Here is a 20,653-nt window from a genome sequence, read left to right as displayed (position 1 = left end):
ACACCGAGTTTCACACCGACTCCACCTCGGAATCCAACTGTCACTCCGAGTCCAACACTGGCTGACTGTCCGCGGCTAGCCTCCAATTTTATAGCTCGCGTGATTCGAGCCAGAAATTTCGCGTTGTCACTTGAGGCAGAACATTCCCCTTGAATCTCCAAGAAACTCATAGCTAAGCCCAAAGACTTTGATATTACTTATCTAGACTCACAGAGCGCGCTGATGCTATGCGGAATATTGAACACTTTCGCCCATCGCCATGTTGCGGGCGCTTCAGCTTCGAATGCATGGCTAGCACGTGGTAATGTTTACAGACCCTTGCATGTTTTCGATTTGAATCATGCCTGTTAGTGGATCTGTTTTAATATTACATATGACGGAGTGACAATATACTGTCAAATATGTTCAAGGAATGTGGGAGCTGATACATTACAGTAGTTTCGGCAATATTAGGCCTAAAGTTAGGCCTTACCTGTGGAACGGATATTCACGAGGGTGAATTCGTGTGCAGTCTTCATTTGTACAGATTGTTATCGGAAGGGATCTGGTATTTCTTTCCATATGTGAGTAGAAATTGAACTGTTATAAAATAACTTTCATTTACCATAATCGAGAACTAAACAGGTTATAGGTTGGTTGATTCAGATAACACATGGACACGAAATTTAGAATATTTAGGCTGCTTCTTTTTTTTTCTTTTCCCAATACATCGGAGATAATTGTTTAGAACTAAACAGATGTTCTGAAAAAGGTCACATGTTTTTCACACAAACTGTGTTGCGGTATTACAAATTTAAAAAACCTGGGCCTAAAATCCGTAAGATATGATTGATACAACTTGATAAAACCTTGTAATATTAGGGTAAGGTATTGGTTCAAATTATCAATTATCTGAAAAATTATTTATTAGTATCGTATATCTTCATTTCTCCAATTTTTCCCACTTACTTTATAATAAAAGAAAAACAATTGTTAATAGGCTATTCCAGAAAAATCCGAAAATATAAAGTCTAAATAAAGCTCCTTACAATCTTGTAAATCCTTGTCTGCAGTAGAAAACGCTAATCAAAATAACTGTTCACTATGAAATTAATCTTTTTGCATGCAAGTGCTTTACTTTCAGTTTCATCTATTTTCTTTCTGGTGTAAATCATGGTGGTCATATTAGAGAAAAATTAGAACTCACTTTCAATTTGTATGTGCTCAGATAGTGTTGATTCAGAATGAGTTTGTAAAAGCAGTAATATTTAAGAAGATTGTATAATGAGGAGGGTTGTACATCTTAAATGATAATATTATTAATGAAGCCTAACCGGGCGAGTTAGCCGTGCGGATAGGACCGCGCAGCTGTGAGCTTGCATCCGGGATACAATGGGTTCGAACCCCACTGTTAGCAGCCCTGAAGATGGTTTTCCGTGGTTTCCCATTTTCACGCCAGGCAAATGATGGGGCTGACTTTATTAAGGCCACGGGGTCTTTCTTTCCATTCCTAGGCCTTTCCTGTCCCATCGTCGCAGTAAGACCTATCTGTGTCGGTGCGACGTAAAGCAAATTGGAAAAAATAAAACTTAAGCCAAAACCACGCAGAGAAACTCAAACTAGCCGTAGACATTCATTTCATTTTAAGAAATACACAAAAGACGACTAGCACCAGTGTAACAAATTTCAGGCAGCATTTACCTAAATCCAAATCACACAGTAATGATAACTTAACTTCTGCTCATCCAATTACGTTATTTCATATCCAAACCAAACCAAACCAAACCAAACCAAACCAAACCAAACCAAACCAAACCAAACCAAACCAAAACCTATGGTACAACAGGCCCGAGAGGCCATCGCCTACCAAGCGACCGCTGCTCAGCCTGAAGGCCTGCAGATTACGAGGTGTCATGTGGTCAGCACGGCGAATCCTCTCGGCCGTTATCTCACCGTCAGATAGCTCCGCAATTGTAATGCCGTAGGCTGAGCGGACATCGAACCAGCACTCAGATCCAGGTACAAATCTCTGACCTGGCCGGGGATTGAACCCGAGGCCTCCGGGTAACAAGTAGACACGCCACCCCTACACCGCAGAGCCGGCATTTCATATTCAGAAAATGATAAAACATGCATCTGATTGTTTTAGAATGATTTCTGCAGTCATGTACTGTACTTTTTAAACAATGTGTTCAGAGCATCGAGTAAAATTTGCTGTAGGCTTAATGACTTATCAGAGAGGAATCATAAGCTATGTACCTTTCATAGAAAGATTTTATTTCACAGGTTTCATTTTTTTGTTGATGTTGAAGATTATTGTTATCGGTACAGGAGTTTTTAAATATTTAATTGATGTGTTCTCCAGTCTGCTGAGAGACAAGCAATTTTTATCTTACGATATGTAATCATACTTAGGTTGGAGCCTGTTTTTTGAACATGTCTTCTTATTTTCAATAAAGCTAAATTGTAGAGTCTAGGTTTCTCAAGAGACAGATTGTCACGTGATCCTCGTCCTTTGAGTCCGGCCTTCTTGCCATGCGTACAATGTTAAAACCCATCAGTTACAAACATACCCTTATATTAAAGTGAGCGGCATGATCATTTGCGAGGTACCGCTAGTGTATTTTAGTAGTAGTGTATTTTTCAGTCTTCTTATTCAGTCTGCTAAAGTTTTTTAGGTGCGCCAGCTAGGCCTATGGGCTATCCAAAGGATTTGTGTAAATTGTTCAGTTTTTTCTTACAGAAATTTATTTTAATATTACCACAGTCTTCATATTATGTATATTTATTGCGTGTGTACACGATAGTCGGTGTAGACTGTCATTAATTTTGTAGGGCGGATGTTTTCATGTGTGCGAAATATAAGTTAAAGCACGAATTCCACACGATCTCCACTTCAGGCTGAGGAGCGCCCGCAACATGGCGGTATGCGCATGGACATGTCTTACCCAGTCACACGCTTCTGCGCAGCCAGCGGTGTCGGGCCTTGGCTAAGCCGGCCGACGAGAACCACGCACGGAAAGGCCGGCCCCACCCCACAAGCCGGCTGGGAGATCCCAGGTCGTCCGAGTCACCAGCCCCTTTCTCGAAATACCGAAAGGAGCTACCACGGGGCTGCTTGTGTTTTAAATTTGGTTGTGATAAATACTAAATAATAGAAGTTCGAAATTTCAGTCGTGACTCCCCTTATACAACAACAATTTTGTCTACCCGTCTAGTTCCAATAGCATTGTTGTTCTTATCAAACGTAAGCAAAGAGTTGTCATCACTTCTGCTTCTGCGAGACTAAACGTTACCGAATGGTTAATTTCATTACCATCCACCAACGGTGTTGCAATTACAGATTCCCCTGAATTGAAATGGCGAATGACTTTTAGTGCCGGAAGTGTCCGAAGACAGGTTCGGCGTGCCAGGTGCAGGTCTCTCGATTTGACGTCCGTAGGCGACCTGCGCGACCTTATGAGGTTAAAGTGATGATGAAGACAACATATACACCCAGCCCCTATGCCAGAGAAATTAAGCAGTGATGGTTAAAATTCCCGCCCTGTCGGGAATGAAACCGGGGACCCATGTGACCAAAGGCCAGCATGCTAACCATTTAGCCATGCAGCCGGACACAGATTATTCTGGAAAGACTAAAACACCGCCAAATTCTTTAACTTTCAATAACTTAACTATTATTACTCAAGTAAAATCTTTATATTTATAATAGTAGAGTATCTAATCCTAGTTTAGAATTTAAATTTTAAAGCTTTATATAATTATCATCATGTCTTACATAGATTCAAGATGCTACCTTAAAAATCTACCTTTAAACTTATTATTTAAGAAATGCATACAAGTTGTGTATATAAGTTACATAAGTTTTAGCAATACATTTTATGCCCCGCATGTTGATTGTACACATTTCAATTAAGCACAAAAGTCTACCAGGGGTATTACTCTTTTTTCACAAGTAGTCATATGGTGACGATCACAAGGTTGATCCCACAACTCACATACGCAGTTATTACCAGGATCGTGAAAACGCTTGTTCTTGCAAATTTTGTGGTGGTACCCATGCACAGCTATTGACGTCACCAGGTGTCGGAGGTTTTGATTTGTGTTGGCCCAGGATCTATTTACCATGCCTTCGGTAGTATAAAAGTCAAGCCAAATTTCTCTTCGTTCCTTTTGTCTTTCAAGGAACAATATATTCGAGCTGTCGGTAGATGGGATTCTCATACGCATTTCTTCTATAAAGAGCGGTTCTCTTGCGAGTTCGTATACTAGCCTCGACTTTGTGTGTTTCCAAACACCTAGGGCGGCTTTCAAGATTCTTTATTGAACTGTTTCCAAAGTCATTAGATCGTTTAGACTTAATTATCCCAAATAATATATATTCCGTAGCTTGCGATGGGAACTATTTTTGCGTGGAATAAGGCCATAGCGGTTGTTAATGATAATCTGGATATTTCTTTGATGTCAAAAATTGCTTTTGTGGCAGATGCTACACAGGATTTCACGTGTATTCTGAAAGATCTGGCGGTGGTTTGCAGAGTCACTTCCAGGTACTTGAAGTTGTTGGCTGTCACAAGAGGTTTCGGTCCAAGATATATATTAATTCTATACTAATAATATTTAATTTAGCCCTACGTATGACAACAAGGAAGCACTAGTTAAGATTCAATGCACATACATTCCTAATTTGGTATAACTAGTAATAACATTAATGCATGAAAATCATGAATAATATATTATGCAATCGCGAATTCAAGCAACAAGAACCTATACCGCCCTGGCACCCGCACAACATAAACCAAAATGTAAACATTATTCAATGCCACCGTCTATACATGGCCCAAGTTTGCGGCCATTTTACTAGATATCAATAGTTACTTTCAGGTCGGATAGTTGTAGTTGACCTTGCCGACTTCGTTAACTGAGGTTTGCTTTGCGTCCTCTCCTGCCACTCCTTCCCTGTACTGTTGAAATTGCCCAAAACTAACACGTCAACGAAATGCAACAGCTGGTGAACTCTATATTATCATGCCACTGTCAACCGTTATTTCCAAGGTAAACTGAATGTATCATCGAGATATGTATTTCCTTATGTTCGTAGTACACTTGTACCGAAAATAGTTCGAACAACTACTTTCCCATCAGTTGCATATATTTCTTACCCAGTAACACCAATGTCCTTACAAATATCCACAGTTCTAGCCCATCAGGCGAGTAAATCAGTGTTGAAAACACCCTAGCGATATGACATACGAATAAAATATAGTAAAGTACGAGAGTATATTTTTTTATTTATTCCTAAAAATGACAATCTTTTCCTTAATCATCGCTATCCGGTCGATTAGCTTAGCAGTTTGCATTTTCCTACCACTACGAATACACAACTTATTTGGTAGATTACCTGTCTTCCATTACATTTAATTTGCAATAAATATTTCATACTACTACTAAATATTATTATGAGACACTGTTAGAATTAATGTTTTTGTTTTCATCACTGATTAACACTAGCTAATGTTGTCTCTTTAGTACAATTGTGATTTTTTGAAATAGTAGTATAATATTTAGTCATAACCACCGTACAAGCTTTGATTTATTGTAAATCCATACAATTTGATTAGTTTCAAATAGAGAATCATGTACTACAGTTGTATTAGAGTATGTAACTCCAGGACTCTATAATGAGGGAAGGCATGGCTTGTAGAGACTCACACTACAGAACACATTCGTGCTGCACGTGTTTACATATCTGCATCATAGATGGTGCTATTAGTTCTTCGGAAACGATTCCCGTATCGGGTACCCGATTCACCAGGCAGGACGAATAGAAGTATTATCCGCACACTTTAACTTGGTGCATTTGTGTACGGGGGTGAGGAGTAAGGAGAGAGCTGTCCCGGTATCGATAGTGCTGCCTGGTGCTGCCAACTGAATGAAAATGAAATCTGAATTGAATCGAGAATATGATCGATCGATATGAAATTTCTAAACCGTTATCATCTTAAACCAACAACTATGTCACATACACATTATATAACATTATAAAACATTTCTCGATGCGAATCTTGTTCCTAGCATGGATTCTATACTTTGGCTTTGTTGTGTAAACAACAACAGTACTAGTACGTAAAGTGTACGCCAGATGTCGCACAACGATGCTTAAGCGATTTATAATTTGTGTTTCAAAGGTTGCCAGTACGAATCTCGAAGATTGCCGAGGTCGACCGATTCAGCACTAGCGTGTAAATGCACCAAGATAAAGTGTGCGCATAATACATAGTGTGACGACTTCTGCTGTTTGATATGTTCCTACACTACGCGGCGCTGGTGTAGGTAAACAGGGATCAGCTGTCCCTGAACATGTGATTTTAAATGAGATCTGATGTGACTTAATTCAGAATTTATCGTTTAAATAAATTATTTAAAACCGTGGGTTTATTATTGTTATGTTTCAGGAATGTGCATTCTCTTTACTGACCGATGACTGTGTTTATGTGCGGTCTGTGTTTCGTGCAAATTAAGATTATAGTGTTCCTTGTTTTGAAAGTAATATGTTACAAATTCGTAGAAAATATTTTACATTTAGTAATGGTTTAATGACATTACTTCTGAAATTGGTTCGTCAGTGTCTTAACGAATATGTCAAACGGGTATGTGTGCATAGAGCTATTTCATTAATTCACCACAAAATCAAACTCGGTTGCAAATATCAGCTATAACCTTTAAAAAAACACATGTTCGACTGTTAGTGTACATGCTGCGTAATTTACACACATTAAAACTCTGCAGGCACCCACATGATGTTACGTACCGGTATGTCATACATATGTGATTCCTACATAACTACTTAAGTTAAATTATATATTAACATGCTCAAATTAATGAATCTTATCAGCACTTCACCCCATCAGTCAGTTACCTGGACATCTTGGACATTTTCCGGGTATGTTTTGCGGTCGTACAAGCTTGCACTTCTTTCCGTACTTCTTTTGTTCGGAAATAAAATTGGCATCGTATGTAATGAAAAATTAATTTTGGTATCAAGTCCTGTGAATGTTCAGTACAGCACCCAAGTCTATGAGAAACAGTAATTGAAGGTAAACTATCCAGGCATTCTTGAAATATTTCACCCCATATGCTTCTTGTACACTAATATTTCTCACAACAACTTCTTCTACATGAGAAAACATCAATAATAATTCACTCGATGGATAAATAAGATAGTTTGATGTGTTAAAATATTCTTCTTGACTTGTTAGGTCCTCCTCTGTATTGTTTTGCATAGAACCAATACATGCTGTACAGCGTACCACATAGCTTGCATGTTTAACAATATACCCATAGAACTGATGGATGATATTAATTTTTGAACTGGTGAAAGGAGCTATTTGTTCATCTCCCCAACTTGATAATGGTGGACCGAGCTAGTTGGTCGTGCGTTTAGGGGCACGCGGCTGTGAGCTTGCATCCGGGAGATAGTGGGTTCGAATTCTACTGTCGGCAGCCCTGAAGATGGTTTTTTCGTGGTTTCCCATTTTCACACCAGGCAAATTCTGGAGCTCTACCTTAATTAAGGCCACGGCCGCTTCCTTCCAACTCCTAGGCCTTTTCTATCATATCGTTGCTATAAGACCTATCTGCGTCGGTGCGACGTAAAGCAACTAGCAAAAAGAAAAAAGAGATAATTGTGGTTGACCGAAGGTAAGCGTGCTGTAATATTTTTCCTGAGCTGTACTTGTGATTTTGGCATTCTCTTTGACAACCAGCTTTTGCCATGGCTCTAATCTGACTGAAAAATTATGTTAAGGGCACTATCACTTTAAGGCAGATGTTGACGTGGGATCACTTCGATCACTTTGAGAACAGAGTGGGATCTTTTGGGGGGTGAAACAAAAATGACGCTTATCATTCGAATGTTTATTGTAACCCGAATTACAACCCGGGACATTGCAAGTTGTAGGCATATTCACATGCGGTAGTAAATTGAATCATATGTCAAAGTATACGTCATACTTCGCAAATGCATAATCTTTTTCACTTTTCAGTTCATGAAAAGTGAATGCCAGCTATTTTGCACTTATACAACTGGAAAATGTATAAAACTACTGAAAAAGACCACAAACTGTTTGCACTCTTCCACAGTAAGCCGACGAAAAGCACGCGTACTTGGCCCTTTTATCGACAGCAGCGCTGCAGGTGGCGGAGAACATGTACACCGTGTTTGTTAACATGTGATTCAGAGGGAGTCGTCACACTATTCATTTGTATTCGTCCTGCCCCAGGTATATGGAATCGACTTTTCGAGATTGCTGTCACAACCCATCATTAACATTATTCAAAGTTATGCAATGATAATAATGATAATGCCATCCGATTCAATAGGTAGCTCGTCATTATACACCACATTATAAAATACGCCAGTAAAATGTATTGGTAAAATAATATTGGTAGCACTAGGTAAAAGTCGATCAATAGGAAATGCTTGATACCTCGTTAACTAAAGTGTGTTGTAGTGTTTGTATAATCTGTAACCATTAACCAAGACAACTACTATACTACAATACATCTGAACTTAATGCAGCTACCGATATTACCTAAAATGGCGTCGCGATCGGTTTCTTCAAATGTAAACATGAGTATGTGCGAAGCATCAGTTTAGTTCTTTCCCTTGGTTTGGTTTAATTAGAAAACGGTAGTGTAGTGATGTATTTATTGGCATTTTGACATATAGGACGTGTCGATCGCGTTGTTTACCATTTCACACCAGGAAAATGCTGAGGATGTACCTTAATTAAGCCCACGGCTGCTTTCTTCGAACTCCTAGACATTTCCTATCCCATTGTCGCCGTAAGTCCCATCTGCGTCGGTGCGACGTACAGCCGCCAAAAGAACTACAGTCTCACACAATCACACAGTTCCCTCGTTGTCACAATCAATTAATCAATCAATACTGATCTGCATTTAGGGCAATCGCCCATGTGGCAGATTCCCTACACGTTGCTTTCCTAGCCTTTTCTTAAACGATTTCAAAGAAAATGGAAATTTATTGAACATCTCCCTTGGTAAGTTATTCCAATCCCTAACTCCCCTCCAGGGTTGGTTTTTCCCTCGGACTAAGCGACGAATCCCACCTCTACCATCTCAAAGGCAGTGTCCTGGAACGTGAGAAATTTGGTCAGGGTATAAAACTGGGAAAGAGGACCAGTACCTCGCCCAGGCAGCCTCACCTGCTATGCTGAACAGCAGAACAGAGGCCTTGTGCGGGGGATAGGAAGACTGGAAAGGACAGACAAGGAACGGGAAAAGAAGCGGCCGTAGCCTAAGTTAGGTATCATACCGGCATTTGTCTGGAGGAGAAGTTGGAAACCACGGAAAAGCACTTCGAAGAAGGCTGAGGTGGGAATCGAACCCACCTCTACTCAATTTACCTCCCGAGGCTGAGTGAACCCCGTTCTAGCCCTCGCCCCACTTCTCAAATTTCGTGCCAGACCCGGGAATCCAACTCGGGCCTCCGGGGACGGCAGCTAATCACACTAACCACTACTAGACATAGGCGGAATTAAATAAACGAAACGATGCAAACGTTTCAACTTATTTGTTATTTCTAATTGCAATACACGATGGATGTTTCACGTAAATAATTGCAATGACTTTTTCTTCGTTTTTACGTCTAATCTGAGATAGTAACGAGGTATAAAAGTGAAATCATTGCTGTAGTCGAGGGTGTACGGGTTCTGGGTGACTCCAAACATTAGAGTATGCCTTAATTTTTAATTTCGCCATTCTGTCAGTTAGTTTTAACTCTCCAACTACGCTCGTAATCGTGAACATCGAAGGTTCCGCTTGATTAATAACATTATCAGACATCACTTATTAAAGGTCATCACTGTTCGTTTCTTACATTCAATTACATTCATGTATTTAAATCCCTCACTAGTTCCCCGACTTGAGGGGAGTTTGAAAGGCAAATGCGGCCAATTTTAAATAAGCCAAGTGTATGTTCCTTTATCTTTTGGACCAATGAAGATAAGACTCTGAAATTTTTACAGCTGACTTAACATAGTATTTATATTTGCTTAAGTAGAATTAAGATATAAGATGCAAGAAGACTAAAGATAATAACTTTTTTCAAAGATGCAAATGTTTACACAAAATATTTGAAAATTCGAACCCCTAACTTAATCTCTATGCAAATATCAGCTAGAATTATGCTCCCGTAGGGGTATTAATATATAATAAAGCAGCACACCAAGTTTCAGGTAGCTATCACAAGCAGTTTTTCAGTTACAGAAACATTAAGTGTAAAAAGGGTCATTTTGATAAAATCGAGTTCAAAATTTAAAATGAATATAATGTGCCCTACAATACCTTGGTTGCAATCAAGCAAATGCTGAGAACCAACCAGGTGTATTATAGTGAATAACTCACCAAACGATGAGTAATCTCGGCACACAGCTTACATGAATAGTAAATCCTCTTGTGCAGCACGGCATAACTCAGTCGGAAAAAAAGGGGAAGTGGGTAAAAATGGGTCAGCGAAAGCATAAAAAATTAAGAGTAATTTTGCTATCAGGATATAAACTAACACAAGCTAAAATAATAAAATATGTGAGTTGCAAATTTTGAAAAAAAGAAAAAAAAATTATTACAAAATGAGAGTAAGATGACTAACATATAAATGAATAATAAGTTTATACAATGAATTCTTCTTCCGATTTTAATAACATAAAATTTTGATCTTCTTTCGTCGTCTGCGGAAATGACGTGAAAAGTCTGCATCCCCCAAACATAGATGCATCGTCATTGAAGTTACCATCCTAGGCGTTCGGCTCAGACAGAGTCCAACCTCCAACAAAATGAATCCAATAGTGAAACAAGAGATAGCTAACTCGCTTACATAAATGATAAAAAAAATTCATCCTTACTGATATTTATGCTACAGGACTTGGAGTAACCACACACGTACTTACAACTAAACATGCAACACAAATGTGTAATGGAAAAGATTCGAACTCATGACTTCATAGTTGTTGTTGTTTGAGTCATCAGTCCATAGACTGGTTTGATGCAGCTCTCCATGCCAAGCTATCCTGTGCTAATCTTTTCATTTCTACGTAACTATTGCATCCTACATCTGCTCTAATCTGTTTGTCATATTCATACCTTGGTCTACCCTTACCGTTCTTACCACCTACACTTCCTTCAAAAACCAACTGAACAAGTCCTGGGTGTCTTAAGATGAGTCCTATCTTTCTATCTCTTCTTCTCGTCAAATTTAGCCAAATCGATCTCCTCTCACCAATTCGATTCAGTATCTCTTCATTCGTGATTCGATCTATCCATCTCACCTTCAGCATTCTTCTGTAACACCACATTTCAAAAGCTTCTATTCTCTTTCTTTCTGAGCTAGTTATCGTCCATGTTTCACTTCCATACAATGCCACGCTCCAAATGAAAGTCTTCAAAAACATCTTTCTAATTCCGATATCAATGTTTGAAGTGAGAAAATTTCTTTTCTTAATAAAGCTCTTCCATGCTTGTGCTAGTCTGCATTTTATGTCCTCCTTACTTCTGCCATCGTTAGTTATTTTACTACCCAAGTAACAATATTCATCTACTTCCTTTAAGACTTCGTTTCCTAATCTAATATTTCCTACATAACCTGCCTTCGTTCGACTGCACTCCATTACTTTTGTTTTGGACTTATTTATTTTCATCTTGTACTCCTTACCCAAGACTTCATCCATAACATTCAGCAACTTCTCGAGATCTTCTGCAGTCTCAGATAAAATAACAATATCATCGGCAAATCTCAAGGTTTTGATTTCCTCTCCTTGGACTGTGATTCCCTTTCCAAATTTCTCTTTGATTTCCTATACTGTCTGTTCTATGTAAACATTGAAAAGGAGAGGGGACAAACTGCAGCCTTGCCTCACTCCTTTCTGGATTGCTGCTTCTTTTTCAAAGCCCTCGATTCTTATCACTGCAGACTGATTTTTATACAGGTTGTAGATAATTCTTCGTTCTCGGTATTTGATCCCTATCATCTTCAGAATCATAAATAGCTTGTTCCAATCAACATTATCGAATGCCTTTTCCAGATCTACGAATGCCATGTACGTGGGCTTGTCCTTCTTGATTCGATCCTCTAAGATCAGTCGTAAAGTCAGGATTGTTTCACGTGTTCCTACATTTCTTCTGAAGCCAAATTGATCTTCTCCCAACTCAGCTTCAACTTGTTTTTCCATTCTTCTGTAAATAATACGTGTTAAAATTCTGCAGGCATGAGATACTAAACTAATGGTACGGTAGTTTTAACACCTGTCAGCACCGGCTTTCTTGGGAATAGGTATAACAACATTCTGCTGAAAATCGGATGGGACTTCTCCTGTGTCATACATCCTGCACACTAAATGAAATAACCTTACCATGTTGGTTTCTCCTAAGGCAGTCAGTAATTCAGAAGGAATATCATCAATTCCAGGTGCCTTGTTCCTATTTAGGTCACTCACAGCTCTGTCAAACTCTGACCTCAAAATTGGGTCTCCCATTTCATCAGCATCAACAGCCTCTTCATGTTCCAGAACCAAACTATCTACATCGTTACCTTGATACAACTGTTGGATATGCTCCTGCCATCTTTCTGCTTTGTCTTCTTTCCCTAGAAGTGGCTTTTCATCTGAGCTCTTAATATTCATGCACCTAGATTTCCTTTCTCCTAAGGTTTCCTTGATTTTCCTGTATGCAGCATCTGCCTTTCCCAGGACCATACAGCCTTCGACATCCTTGCACTTCGCTTTCAGCCATTCTTCCTTAGCTACCTTGCACTTTCTATCCACTTGATTCTTTAATCGCCTGTATTCTTTTCTGCCCTCTTCATTTCTAGCATTCTTGTATTTTCGTCATTCATCAATCAGGTCTAGTATCTCCTGAGTTATCCACTGATTCTTAGTTGCTCTTTTCTTCCTTCCTAACATTTCTTCAGCAGCCCTACTGACTTCATTTTTCATGACTCTCCACTCTTCTTCTATTGTGTGATGGGCATTGGTTTGGTGTCTATCTTGACAACAATAATTCTTTCACTATGCTGGTCGTAGTAGCTTATCCGCTGCCCTATTTTCTTATTCATTATTAAACCAACTCCTCCATTTCCCCTGTTTGATTTCGTGTTGATAATTCGGTAGTCGCCTGACCAAAAATCCTGTTCTTCCTGCCAACGTACTTCACTTATACCAACTACGTCTAACTTTAGCCTATCCATCTACCTTTTCAGATTCTCTAACTTACCACAACGATTCAAACTTCTAACATTCCATGCTCCGACTCGTAGAATGTCAGTATCCATCGTCCTGATGATCGCCCCCTCTCGTGTAGTCCTCACCCGGAGATCCGAATGGGGGACTAGTTTACCTCCGGAATTTTTTACCTGGGAGGAAGCCATCATCAGTACATCATTCATACAGAGAGAGCTGCATGTCCTCGGGAGGTAGTTCCGGCTGTAGTTTCCCGTTGCTTTCAGCCGTGTAGCAGTAACAACACAGCTAAGCCATGTTGAGTATTATTACAAGGCCGTATCAGTCAATCATCTAGACTGCCGCCCTTGCACCTACCGAAAGGCTGCTACCCCCCTTTCGATGAACCATTCGTTAGTCTGGTCTCTCAACAGATACCAATCCGATATGGTTGCACCTGCGGCTCGGCTATCTGCATCATTGGGACACGCAAGCCTCCCCACCGCGTCAAGATCACATGGTTCGCAGAGGTTCATAGAACAAGCCGCAACCACTCTAATCATGATACAATTGAAACACTTTATTTATAATGCACAGACATACAATGGATCTCAAGTACGTGTACAAAAGGTATAAGCAGCCGTGTATAAATTTTACTTTTAAAAGGCCTGCGAGTAGCAGGTCAAAGATCCCTTCCTTAGAAAGAGACTTTATTGAACAAACCAGACATGTAGAGAGTTTCCCTATCAAGTGACGTCAGTAACCTTCCCCTTTTGTGAACCTGTGGGCAGTCCGACTCGAGCGCCATGCTGAACCGCGGTGATTTACGAGCGGCTGACAAGTAGTAAACAACCCAACAGGCGAACTTTCAGTCATTTCAATATTAGCCCCATACAAGGTCACTGATTACCAGGCCCTCTTATTAATACAACTCACGTGTAAGTACAACACGTATTCTTATTCATACAGTGCGAAACACAGCACTCAAAATTTTTTCATCATTTCACTTCATATGCCTGCATTCATTGCGCAATTTAGGGGCTATTATCTATTATTTCTGGGCTTCTCAAACACATGTTTCTCGTTTCTGATTTATTTATGCGTGCATTCATTGCATACTCGAATTCGTGCGAAACCCCAGGTGCATTAAGCAACTATAGAATATCTTATAGCTTTACGTCTGCCAACAAACGACTTATCTCTAACACGCCTCATGCATTCTAGCTAGGCCCTTAGACTTTAGGTCTACCTATAAGAAAACTTTAGATTGTGCAAGTCTCCTGGTTGATGAACTCACACCTACCCTTTATCAGTGACTGAAGACATTATGTACAACACGTTATGACACAAATGAAAGCAAATCATGAAATCTAGCATGCAAATTAAACTATCCTAACCGTGTGGGTCCTGAGCATAAATCTATGTACAAGTGCCCGAGGACACATTTACTATTTATATGTTAACTTAAAAGCGTAATTTTACAACTTTAAGCAGTTGAAGCTATCCTATCTCTGCTCCATGCTGATAAATTAGACTTTGTCTGACCTGCATTCTGCGATTACAACTGAGCAGTTCTCCTTGCGGACATGCGACTTAGTAAGCCATGCTAATGTTGTGGATGGAAGGCAGCAGTCCGGGGTTCGTGACTGGTGACATCACGAGAATCTGCATTGTTCAGCTCGATGCTCGTACTGGTGAGTTGATCGCCGCCTCCTCGTTGTTTACGTTGCCTCGAATGGATGCAATGTAGGTTGCCAGCGGGTCCTCGATCGCTACCTCGCCTTGGTGAGAGATGTCCCGTTGTTTGCACGTACCACAGCTCCGAGCGTGATGAATTGGCAATATCAGGTAAATTCGTGATGTTAGAGAAATGTCACTAGGACAATGCAGTCTCTAACTGCGATGCGTGGAGACGAAGGCTGTCTTCTCGTCGTTGAGTTGCCGTCAGACATGAGCACCTTTCAGTCAGCGATGCGCACAGCGAATATTCCTCGCGTCCTTGCGGGCTGTATTTATGAAGGAGCGTTACCCATGCCCGCGAGATTCCTCTTGTGTGGTCCTCCCGAAAGCGTGCGCGCGGAGATGGAAATTCTCTCACGGTACTCGAGTTCATTATTCATTAATTCGTTGCGAGTATTAATACCGTCATGTAGCATATCAAAATGTGCAGAAAATTATGTTCATTCCAACTATTATTTCAAAATCTCGCTATTCCTCGTGCGGGCAGAAATACACTGACTGACAGAGCAAATGCAACACCAAGAAGGAGTGGTCAGAACTTTATGCCAATTGCAGGGTAGACTGACGTAACTGAGGTATGCTCATGATGTGAAATGCGCCGCTGTGCTGCGCACGTAGCGAACGATAAATGGGACACGGCGTTGGCGAATGGCCCACTTCGTACCGTGATTTCTCAGCCGACAGTCATTGTAGAACGTGTTGTCGTGTGCCACAGGACACGTGTATAGCTAAGCATGCCAGGCCGCCGTCAACGGAGGCATTTCCAGCAGACAGACGACTTTACGAGGGGTATGGTGATCGGGCTGAGAAGGGCAGGTTGGTCGCTTCGTCAAATCGCAGCCGATACCCATAGGGATGTGTCCACGGTGCAGCGCCTGTGGCGAAGATGGTTGGCGCAGGGACATGTGGCACGTGCGAGGGGTCCAGGCGCAGCCCGAGTGACGTCAGCACGCGAGGATCGGCGCATCCGCCGCCAAGCGGTGGCAGCCCCGCACGCCACGTCAACCGCCATTCTTCAGCATGTGCAAGACACCCTGGCTGTTCCAATATCGACCAGAACAATTTCCCGTCGATTGGTTGAAGGAGGCCTGCACTCCCGGCGACCGCTCAGAAGACTACCATTGACTCCACATCATAGACGTGCACGCCTGGCATGGTGCCGGGCTAGAGCGACTTGGATGAAGGAATGGCGGAACGTCGTGTTCTCCGATGAGTCACGCTTCTGTTCTGTCAGTGATAGTCACCGCAGACGAGTGTGGCGTCGGCGTGGAGAAAGGTCAAATCCGGCAGTAACTGTGGAGCGCCCTACCGCTAGACAACGCGGCATCATGGTTTGGGGCGCTATTGCGTATATTTCCACGTCACCTCTAGTGCGTATTCAAGGCACGTTAAATGCCCACCGCTACGTGCAGCATGTGCTGCGGCCGGTGGCACTCCCGTACCTTCAGAGGCTGCCCAATGCTCTGTTTCAGCAGGATAATGCCCGCCCACACACTGCTCGCATCTCCCAACAGGCTCTACGAGGTGTACAGATGCTTCCGTGGCCAGCGTACTCTCCGGATCTCTCACCAATCGAACACGTGTGGGATCTCATTGGACGCCGTTTGCAAACTCTGCCCCAGCCTCGTACGGACGACCAACTGTGGAAAATGATTGACAGAGGATGGAGAACCATCCCTCAGGACACCATCCGCACTCTTATTGACTCTGTACCTCGACGTGTTTCTGCGTGCATCGCCGCTCGCGGTGGTCCTACATCCTACTGAGTCGATGCCGTGCGCATTGTGTAACCTGCATATCGGTTTGAAATAAACATCAATTATTCGTCCGTGCCGTCTCTGTTTTTTTCCCAACTTTCATCCCTTTCGAACCACTCCTTCTTGGTGTTGCATTTGCTCTGTCAGTCAGTGTATTCAATGAGTTTTATTTCCCTACATGCTGAATTCCCCGCGGTTTCTCATGAAGTTGCTAGCGTCCGATGCTATAAGATAAGTGGTTAGCGTGGGTTCATAAATTTAATTGTTCATGCTGGGTACTTCACCTCGCTACTGACGCTTTGCTCTCTAAAAGAGCGCGCAATGTCGCGTCCTATTGCACAATCATATCAAATGTAATGTCCTTCCGTTGTGGTCTCATCTGTCATATAATAATTTTCTCTATAGACCATGAACGGAACTGCTCAATAATTCACTTATATTTTATATGAAGACTAAAATTCGCCCAGCAGCACAGAGAAGATCCTCACCCTTGCACATCTCCTTCTCCAAAGATCTTGCTTCTTTGGTGGTTAACTTCACTGCACGATGTGCTTTGGCAGTTCTTAATTTTTCTCAAATTTGAAGTGAGGGTTGATGGTGAGATGCTTTATCATTCTTATTCTTCCCACGTTCCCATCATTAAATGTTAACACAGCGTCACTGACTCCTCATTTCAAAGTTTTTAAACGCACAAATACATTCTCAGGCACTAGAGCACAGATAATATCGTTGGACTCATTACAATTCTGAGTACTGCGCCCATATAGACACATTCCGAGGTATTGATGAGCTGGGTCCATATAGATGGGCTTTATGACCTCCATAGCAGTTTCACAAACAGATTGTTTAATGTTCGAAATACTCTATTGATAGATGAAAACCACAGACTTCTACGCGGAGTAATTTAAAAGAAAGTATGTCCAAAATTAATTAGCTTGACAGATATGCAAGTAATATTATAACATTAAAAATTAAGTACTTGTAAAGATCCCACAGGGATATCATTTCACTCAGGAAACACTTAATAATATTGTAAGACATATTTTGTAAAATGTCAAAAAATTCAGATATTTTCCATTTCAAACTCCCTTTAAGCCTGAGAAATAAACGAAGGCGTGGCTACAAAAACACTCTACTGCAACATACAGCAATTCAAGTGTTTGTTGCAGTGAAAAGCGTGATTGCAAATGAGGAGAGGCACCTTCGATTGTTGGAAGTAGGTCCAGTAGAAAAGTACTGTGTAAGCAAATTAATGTTTACCAACCAGTGCATTCAAATATGGACTTTTAATTCATCATAAATTTCTCCTATATGTCTGATTTATGCCAACTGAGGGCAGTTTGTTTTAAATGGCTGTAACCCACTAATTTTAAACGCTAGAGTGGACTTGCATCTAGGATTTGCCTTGCCCCGTCTCAGGCTCGTATTCACCAACGTCAGAACCTTTTGCTGTTATCTTAGATTTCCAAAACTCGGATAATATCATTATCTCGGATAACGCTCACTTCTATACTCACCATAGAATTTGTTATCCCGGTTTACCACAACTATGTTTTCGTTTCAATCTTAATTTGAACCTTAAATTTTTTATACTGAAGCACGGAAAACAAATGACTACGATCGAAATATAAAAAAGTTTTAGATTCCATTCGGGGTTTGCAAATAATTGATAATAAATGATACCACTATCAACCACAAAGAAAGCAAGAAGCCTAATATGGCGTTCCAAGAGAATTAGGTGGCACAATGCAGAATGTCATGCAGAATAAAAAATAAATTATAGCCTACACATTGAATATTTCACTCAAAAATAAGGCAATATTGCCCAGTTTGTCATTAAAAAATCACCCAGTCGTGTACCGTACAAGATATAACCTACAATCAAGAATTCATTTCAGGCCTAGAGTACTCGTGTGTAGGTAATTCCAGGTTATGTTCGATCATAGACAACACTGACAGTGAAGAAGCTTTAGATAAGATAAAATGTGTTTCAAAATCTGTGTTATCGGATTATTCAACGTAAGTAGCGCATTCTTTTTTATCATTCTGTGGCCTTTTATTGCATAATCATGGCCACATTCGTCTGCACTTTACAAATAAAAATGTCTTATACCGTCCTTTTTTATTTGTAAAGTAATAGCCGTAAATGCGGAATGAAATTTAAAACATGAAATATTCATCGTAGTTGTGATTTTCTCTTTCAGTTAAATATCCCATCCGTCTACGAGCTATCATTTTGAAAGTCAATACTCTTAGATATCCTGTTTTACCAGTCAACCCACCTCCAGCAAACTTTTGAACCGAGAAAATACCCGTTATCCGAGATAAAAGATTTCACTCACGTTGGTGAATAAGGATCTAAGAGAATTTCATGAGAATTTCGGGACTGCACCTCTAGGAGAAATTTGTAGTTTACACATAAAACTATCATTTTGTTTATGTTGATAAGTACTTAATTCTCATTCTTGAACTTTCCAGATGCGGAGCCAAATGCAAAATCTCATCTGGACGACCTCCAACTTGAACCAAGGAACTTGTTGGATAAGGTAGTGAGTGCTGTTAAAGCCGGTGTTGCAGGAGCCGTAAGTTCTTTCATCAACAGCGACAGCAATGGCGCTAACGGTGGCAGTAGCAGTGGCAGTGGCAGTAGCAGTGGCAGTGGAGGTTTAGGTGACCTTTCTGGTCTCTTGGGTTGAATAATTTAAATAAATAACATGTTGATACAAAACAAAATGGAATAATAAAATAATGCTTTCCCTTCACACTCCGAACACTTTTGTAATTTATTACGCAATAACATTATTGCACATGAAACCTTTATGCTACAAATGTCGTGTCGCCTCAGAACTCAAGAGTCCTAAAATTCAAGAATTCCATGAAGAGGATTAATAAGAATAGGCTTCATTACCTGGGCCAGTCTCAAAACTCACGATCCGGGCCAGTTCTTCTTTGAATGGATAAATGTCTATCCTTCCCACATAACGACTGCAGTTGCTCAAGATAGTATTGCTGGAGCGTTATGTTTTCTTATACACAGTTCAAAAAATTAGGGGAACATGTTTTGTAATGTCTGCTTTGTGAAGGTTAATGTCAGGGTATGTCAAATCGAAGTCATACTCCATCCGTAGGCGTAGCCATGCATTAAACTGTCAGTTGACCCCTCAAAAGAAAGTGAATAACGGTGCGTCCGTGTGTCGTTGTGAGATACACAGACTACTGCGGTCATTTCAGCACGTTGTACGTCAACCAGCACGTCCCATGAGACATCTTAACGAGGTTCAAGTCGCAAGGCCCGTCACTTTGATCCAGGAAGAAGGGACTTTCCGTCGTGTTGCTGTGAATCTCAATGTGTCTCCCTCAGTTATTCAACGCTTGTGAATCGCTACAGTGAGACAGGCCAGATCACAAGGAGGGTTGGACAAGGTCGTGAACGCATAACAACCCCACAGGATGCCCGATATATGACCATCTGTGCTTTGCGACGTCGTTCAGCAACTCACAGAGAACTGCAACAAGACCTCAGGAGGGTCACTGGAATCACGGTGTCTGACCAGACGGGAAGGAACAGGTTAATAGAAGTATCCTTACGACCCAGACGTCCTGTTCGAGTGCCACGTTTAACGCAGCAATATCGCGCAGCTCGCCCTCTATTTGTCCGTACCCTCATCAACTGGCAACTTCGCCAATGGAGACCTTTGTTGTTCACAGACGAGTCCAGATTTCACCTGACACAGCGGTGATGAGCGTCAACATCTATGTAGATGCCGTAGTGAGCAGCACATGCCAAATTTTATCCAGGAAGGCGACCGATTCTGACAAGGTTCTGTGAGGGTGTTGGGTGGCATCAGAAATGATGGCCATACGGATCTTGTCGTCGTCCGTGGTAACCTTACCGCTGCGGGATACATCGAGCAGATGCTGGTACAGCATGTGTTGGTTGCTGCA

Source organism: Anabrus simplex, chromosome 1 (genome assembly GCF_040414725.1).
Source record: "Anabrus simplex isolate iqAnaSimp1 chromosome 1, ASM4041472v1, whole genome shotgun sequence".
In the NCBI taxonomy this organism is placed as follows: Eukaryota; Metazoa; Arthropoda; class Insecta; order Orthoptera; family Tettigoniidae; genus Anabrus; species Anabrus simplex.
This window is presented reverse-complemented; position numbering follows the sequence as displayed.